Consider the following 8,084-nt stretch of genomic DNA (forward strand, 5'->3'; position numbering starts at 1 on the left):
GGAGGGCGGGGCCCCTCACCCAGCGACCAATCCCCACGTTCAGCATTGTATAATGCGTCATAAACTGTTTTTAGCACAAACTGATGTTGTTTTTAATTTTTTACAGGGTCCCGTCGAATAATCTGGAGCAGCAGGCACTTACAACGGGTAAGTAGGCACCTTCGTGTACAATTCAGGTAAGTATGTGGTCAACACGAGGTCCAGACGCCTCGGCACGGGCTGAGTTAGGGGAATGAAATCCAGGATCCGAATCCCGAAGGATTCGGAAACGGTTACGCACTGTCCAGATTTGTACTGGCCGCCACGAGTCTCACACATACACCCAAATCATACACGACAGCCAACACTTTTCGAAGAAAGCCAACGCATGGTCAAGACATTTTTGTGGTCTCTGTAAAAAATCCCAGCTAGGGCTATGATGACCCGGGCTATTTCAGGGAGGGGTCTGTGCCAAAAAACAGGGGTAGGTTTTAGTGCGTGTCAGGTAAGGGGCATATTCTAATTAATCTCGACGTCTGTATGGACGGAGAAAAATAAATAAACATTGCGCTCAGACGCATCACACCCTCAAATGATGCCGGCTGCTTATTTATTAATAATTTTATTTGCCATATATGACCTAAAATAGGTCTGTCTCAACGTCTGTGTGGACGGAGAAAAATAAACCGTGTGCTCGGACGCATCACACCCACAAATGATGCCGGCAGTTTATTTATAAAATATATATTTATATAAGTAGATCGGGCATATCGCGACGTTTCGGCTATTTATCTAGCCTTCTTCAGGCGAGCCCGAATGGCAAAAGGGAATTTGACCCTGTCCCCTCCAGCTTATATAGGCTAGGAGGGCGGGGCCCCTCACCCAGCGACCAATCCCCACGTTCAGCATTGTATAATGCGTCATAAACTGTTTTTAGCACAAACTGATGTTGTTTTTAATTTTTTACAGGGTCCCGTCGAATAATCTGGAGCAGCAGGCACTTACAACGGGTAAGTAGGCACCTTCGTGTACAATTCAGGTAAGTATGTGGTCAACACGAGGTCCAGACGCCTCGGCACGGGCTGAGTTAGGGGAATGAAATCCAGGATCCGAATCCCGAAGGATTCGGAAACGGTTACGCACTGTCCAGATTTGTACTGGCCGCCACGAGTCTCACACATACACCCAAATCATACACGACAGCCAACACTTTTCGAAGAAAGCCAACGCATGGTCAAGACATTTTTGTGGTCTCTGTAAAAAATCCCAGCTAGGGCTATGATGACCCGGGCTATTTCAGGGAGGGGTCTGTGCCAAAAAACAGGGGTAGGTTTTAGTGCGTGTCAGGTAAGGGGCATATTCTAATTAATCTCGACGTCTGTATGGACGGAGAAAAATAAATAAACATTGCGCTCAGACGCATCACACCCTCAAATGATGCCGGCTGCTTATTTATTAATAATTTTATTTGCCATATATGACCTAAAATAGGTCTGTCTCAACGTCTGTGTGGACGGAGAAAAATAAACCGTGTGCTCGGACGCATCACACCCACAAATGATGCCGGCAGTTTATTTATAAAATATATATTTATATAAGTAGATCGGGCATATCGCGACGTTTCGGCTATTTATCTAGCCTTCTTCAGGCGAGCCCGAATGGCAAAAGGGAATTTGACCCTGTCCCCTCCAGCTTATATAGGCTAGGAGGGCGGGGCCCCTCACCCAGCGACCAATCCCCACGTTCAGCATTGTATAATGCGTCATAAACTGTTTTTAGCACAAACTGATGTTGTTTTTAATTTTTTACAGGGTCCCGTCGAATAATCTGGAGCAGCAGGCACTTACAACGGGTAAGTAGGCACCTTCGTGTACAATTCAGGTAAGTATGTGGTCAACACGAGGTCCAGACGCCTCGGCACGGGCTGAGTTAGGGGAATGAAATCCAGGATCCGAATCCCGAAGGATTCGGAAACGGTTACGCACTGTCCAGATTTGTACTGGCCGCCACGAGTCTCACACATACACCCAAATCATACACGACAGCCAACACTTTTCGAAGAAAGCCAACGCATGGTCAAGACATTTTTGTGGTCTCTGTAAAAAATCCCAGCTAGGGCTATGATGACCCGGGCTATTTCAGGGAGGGGTCTGTGCCAAAAAACAGGGGTAGGTTTTAGTGCGTGTCAGGTAAGGGGCATATTCTAATTAATCTCGACGTCTGTATGGACGGAGAAAAATAAATAAACATTGCGCTCAGACGCATCACACCCTCAAATGATGCCGGCTGCTTATTTATTAATAATTTTATTTGCCATATATGACCTAAAATAGGTCTGTCTCAACGTCTGTGTGGACGGAGAAAAATAAACCGTGTGCTCGGACGCATCACACCCACAAATGATGCCGGCAGTTTATTTATAAAATATATATTTATATAAGTAGATCGGGCATATCGCGACGTTTCGGCTATTTATCTAGCCTTCTTCAGGCGAGCCCGAATGGCAAAAGGGAATTTGACCCTGTCCCCTCCAGCTTATATAGGCTAGGAGGGCGGGGCCCCTCACCCAGCGACCAATCCCCACGTTCAGCATTGTATAATGCGTCATAAACTGTTTTTAGCACAAACTGATGTTGTTTTTAATTTTTTACAGGGTCCCGTCGAATAATCTGGAGCAGCAGGCACTTACAACGGGTAAGTAGGCACCTTCGTGTACAATTCAGGTAAGTATGTGGTCAACACGAGGTCCAGACGCCTCGGCACGGGCTGAGTTAGGGGAATGAAATCCAGGATCCGAATCCCGAAGGATTCGGAAACGGTTACGCACTGTCCAGATTTGTACTGGCCGCCACGAGTCTCACACATACACCCAAATCATACACGACAGCCAACACTTTTCGAAGAAAGCCAACGCATGGTCAAGACATTTTTGTGGTCTCTGTAAAAAATCCCAGCTAGGGCTATGATGACCCGGGCTATTTCAGGGAGGGGTCTGTGCCAAAAAACAGGGGTAGGTTTTAGTGCGTGTCAGGTAAGGGGCATATTCTAATTAATCTCGACGTCTGTATGGACGGAGAAAAATAAATAAACATTGCGCTCAGACGCATCACACCCTCAAATGATGCCGGCTGCTTATTTATTAATAATTTTATTTGCCATATATGACCTAAAATAGGTCTGTCTCAACGTCTGTGTGGACGGAGAAAAATAAACCGTGTGCTCGGACGCATCACACCCACAAATGATGCCGGCAGTTTATTTATAAAATATATATTTATATAAGTAGATCGGGCATATCGCGACGTTTCGGCTATTTATCTAGCCTTCTTCAGGCGAGCCCGAATGGCAAAAGGGAATTTGACCCTGTCCCCTCCAGCTTATATAGGCTAGGAGGGCGGGGCCCCTCACCCAGCGACCAATCCCCACGTTCAGCATTGTATAATGCGTCATAAACTGTTTTTAGCACAAACTGATGTTGTTTTTAATTTTTTACAGGGTCCCGTCGAATAATCTGGAGCAGCAGGCACTTACAACGGGTAAGTAGGCACCTTCGTGTACAATTCAGGTAAGTATGTGGTCAACACGAGGTCCAGACGCCTCGGCACGGGCTGAGTTAGGGGAATGAAATCCAGGATCCGAATCCCGAAGGATTCGGAAACGGTTACGCACTGTCCAGATTTGTACTGGCCGCCACGAGTCTCACACATACACCCAAATCATACACGACAGCCAACACTTTTCGAAGAAAGCCAACGCATGGTCAAGACATTTTTGTGGTCTCTGTAAAAAATCCCAGCTAGGGCTATGATGACCCGGGCTATTTCAGGGAGGGGTCTGTGCCAAAAAACAGGGGTAGGTTTTAGTGCGTGTCAGGTAAGGGGCATATTCTAATTAATCTCGACGTCTGTATGGACGGAGAAAAATAAATAAACATTGCGCTCAGACGCATCACACCCTCAAATGATGCCGGCTGCTTATTTATTAATAATTTTATTTGCCATATATGACCTAAAATAGGTCTGTCTCAACGTCTGTGTGGACGGAGAAAAATAAACCGTGTGCTCGGACGCATCACACCCACAAATGATGCCGGCAGTTTATTTATAAAATATATATTTATATAAGTAGATCGGGCATATCGCGACGTTTCGGCTATTTATCTAGCCTTCTTCAGGCGAGCCCGAATGGCAAAAGGGAATTTGACCCTGTCCCCTCCAGCTTATATAGGCTAGGAGGGCGGGGCCCCTCACCCAGCGACCAATCCCCACGTTCAGCATTGTATAATGCGTCATAAACTGTTTTTAGCACAAACTGATGTTGTTTTTAATTTTTTACAGGGTCCCGTCGAATAATCTGGAGCAGCAGGCACTTACAACGGGTAAGTAGGCACCTTCGTGTACAATTCAGGTAAGTATGTGGTCAACACGAGGTCCAGACGCCTCGGCACGGGCTGAGTTAGGGGAATGAAATCCAGGATCCGAATCCCGAAGGATTCGGAAACGGTTACGCACTGTCCAGATTTGTACTGGCCGCCACGAGTCTCACACATACACCCAAATCATACACGACAGCCAACACTTTTCGAAGAAAGCCAACGCATGGTCAAGACATTTTTGTGGTCTCTGTAAAAAATCCCAGCTAGGGCTATGATGACCCGGGCTATTTCAGGGAGGGGTCTGTGCCAAAAAACAGGGGTAGGTTTTAGTGCGTGTCAGGTAAGGGGCATATTCTAATTAATCTCGACGTCTGTATGGACGGAGAAAAATAAATAAACATTGCGCTCAGACGCATCACACCCTCAAATGATGCCGGCTGCTTATTTATTAATAATTTTATTTGCCATATATGACCTAAAATAGGTCTGTCTCAACGTCTGTGTGGACGGAGAAAAATAAACCGTGTGCTCGGACGCATCACACCCACAAATGATGCCGGCAGTTTATTTATAAAATATATATTTATATAAGTAGATCGGGCATATCGCGACGTTTCGGCTATTTATCTAGCCTTCTTCAGGCGAGCCCGAATGGCAAAAGGGAATTTGACCCTGTCCCCTCCAGCTTATATAGGCTAGGAGGGCGGGGCCCCTCACCCAGCGACCAATCCCCACGTTCAGCATTGTATAATGCGTCATAAACTGTTTTTAGCACAAACTGATGTTGTTTTTAATTTTTTACAGGGTCCCGTCGAATAATCTGGAGCAGCAGGCACTTACAACGGGTAAGTAGGCACCTTCGTGTACAATTCAGGTAAGTATGTGGTCAACACGAGGTCCAGACGCCTCGGCACGGGCTGAGTTAGGGGAATGAAATCCAGGATCCGAATCCCGAAGGATTCGGAAACGGTTACGCACTGTCCAGATTTGTACTGGCCGCCACGAGTCTCACACATACACCCAAATCATACACGACAGCCAACACTTTTCGAAGAAAGCCAACGCATGGTCAAGACATTTTTGTGGTCTCTGTAAAAAATCCCAGCTAGGGCTATGATGACCCGGGCTATTTCAGGGAGGGGTCTGTGCCAAAAAACAGGGGTAGGTTTTAGTGCGTGTCAGGTAAGGGGCATATTCTAATTAATCTCGACGTCTGTATGGACGGAGAAAAATAAATAAACATTGCGCTCAGACGCATCACACCCTCAAATGATGCCGGCTGCTTATTTATTAATAATTTTATTTGCCATATATGACCTAAAATAGGTCTGTCTCAACGTCTGTGTGGACGGAGAAAAATAAACCGTGTGCTCGGACGCATCACACCCACAAATGATGCCGGCAGTTTATTTATAAAATATATATTTATATAAGTAGATCGGGCATATCGCGACGTTTCGGCTATTTATCTAGCCTTCTTCAGGCGAGCCCGAATGGCAAAAGGGAATTTGACCCTGTCCCCTCCAGCTTATATAGGCTAGGAGGGCGGGGCCCCTCACCCAGCGACCAATCCCCACGTTCAGCATTGTATAATGCGTCATAAACTGTTTTTAGCACAAACTGATGTTGTTTTTAATTTTTTACAGGGTCCCGTCGAATAATCTGGAGCAGCAGGCACTTACAACGGGTTAGGGTTAGGGTTAGGGTTAGGGTTAGGGTTAGGGTTAGGGTTAGGGTTAGGTTAGGGTTAGGGTTAGGGTTAGGGTTAGGGTTAGGGTTAGGTTAGGGTTAGGGTTAGGGTTAGGGTTAGGTTTTGAAAAAGGCCGCGCCTTCCCCCAGAAAAACCTCATCGGTTAATCCAGTTTGGAGTAGGAAGAACGCAGAAGTGCACGGGCCGGCGCATGTTTTTGATGAGGCTGCTCACCCCCTACCATTATCCCTAACTCCGGAATACGAAATCCACAACTTGATTTATTCTCCACCAGCGAATCTAACCACACCCCGAGGAGTTATGGCTCGATAATCCTGGCCGAGCATCGCATTCCCATGAGTCCCTTCTCCTTACTATTTCCAGGTTCTTATTTTCCCTTTCCTTCTCCATTAACCTTCCTCTTACATCCCTTCCCCTCCCCCTCCTTCCTACCTTCCCCCAACCCCTTCCCCTTCCCCTACTCTCTTTCCCCTAATCCTCCTTCCCTAGGAAAAAATATATATCCCTCTCTTCCCTTCCTCCTAATCCTACCTTAAATTCGTTTTAAAATACCGTTATAGACTGCTATGCCTGTCCCCCCTATTCCTGTCCTTCCCATTTCCTCCCACTCCCTGTTCCTCCCTCCCCCCCTCCCTCCCTCCCTCCCTCCCCCGTTCCCCCAAATACTCCTTCCCCTACCCAAAATGAACACATCTTCAGTGGTGTACCTCAGGATCCTCGGGTGTTTCGGCTCTTTAAACACCATACACCCTCCTCTGAGGCGGCCCGCCCCAGGTGGATCAGTCCCAGGCGTGTGTTCTCCTCTTATTACCCAGCTTTCCCAATCCCCCGACCCCTTCCCCCCATCCCTCCTCTTTTTTCTTTTCTGTTTTCAAAAAATTGTTTCCCCATTTTACTGCCAAAACTACAAGGTCCCAACCCCCACCACCCTCCAACAACCCCTTTATTACAACTACCATGTGCTCCTCCCCAACCACCCTCCAACAACCTCATACCATTTATTCTAAATCCCCTAATGCTAGTCATCGATAGAAGACTGGGTACCATTCAAGACCCTTGAACCCAAGGCCACCTTCTCTGCGTGCTGTCCAAATGGACCCAGAGAGGCTGGATACCTACCCACCCTCCCAAGTCGCCCCTTCGTTAACACCGCAAGGTATCCAGGGCTACCCGAGAAAGGCCTGTGACCCGGGGCTCTCATTGGCGGGTACCTTAGCACCAAGCTTCTACCAATGATCACCCCTAAAGTACATGAAACCCTATACAGACATCACACCTACCGCAGTAAAATGCAACCGTAAGGGAACACATACCCTAACTCCCCTCTATCTGCTCCCCCCTCTTAACCTCCCACCCCACCCTACTCTGTCCTGGTTAGTCCAAAAAATGTTTATTTCCCACAATCCTCAGGGTCCCACTCACTTTCCTCTCTCTCCCTTATCGGTTTCCCCTCCTTTCCATATCCGTAGTCCCTCCCCCTTTGTTTAAAAAAACTTTCCCACCATCTCCCCGTCACCTGTCCCTATCTGCTACCTCCCCACCCGCACTCTCTCTTTTCCCTGCACCCTGGTCTTGAACCCCGGTCCCCCTGTCCTCCAATGAAAAAACCTCACCCCCTCTGATCATCCGTCTCCCCGCTCCTCATATCCTTTTGCGGCAAAACCAATCTCTTCCCAAGCTAGTCTCGAACCCCGGTCCCCCCGTTGCCACACCCCGCACCCTACCCACTACCCCAGTCTCCATTCCTATCTCCCAGTCCTTCTCCCCTTCTTATCTTTCCTCGAAAAGTATAGCCAACAAAAGTATCCTCCCTGACCAGCCTAGAACCCCGGTCCCCCTGCTATCAAACCTCGCCGCCTAACCACTCCCCCAGCCCCTACCTCTCCTTCTACCTCTACATCCTCCTTCTACCTCTCAGTCCTCCTTCCCCTATTCCTTTTCCATTAAAAAATTAGTCAACCCATTTACATCCCTGACCAGCCTAGAACCCCGGTCCCCCTGCTGCCAAACCACACACCC

Source organism: Pseudorasbora parva, unplaced genomic scaffold (genome assembly GCF_024679245.1).
Source record: "Pseudorasbora parva isolate DD20220531a unplaced genomic scaffold, ASM2467924v1 scaffold_95, whole genome shotgun sequence".
Taxonomy (NCBI): Eukaryota; Metazoa; Chordata; class Actinopteri; order Cypriniformes; family Gobionidae; genus Pseudorasbora; species Pseudorasbora parva.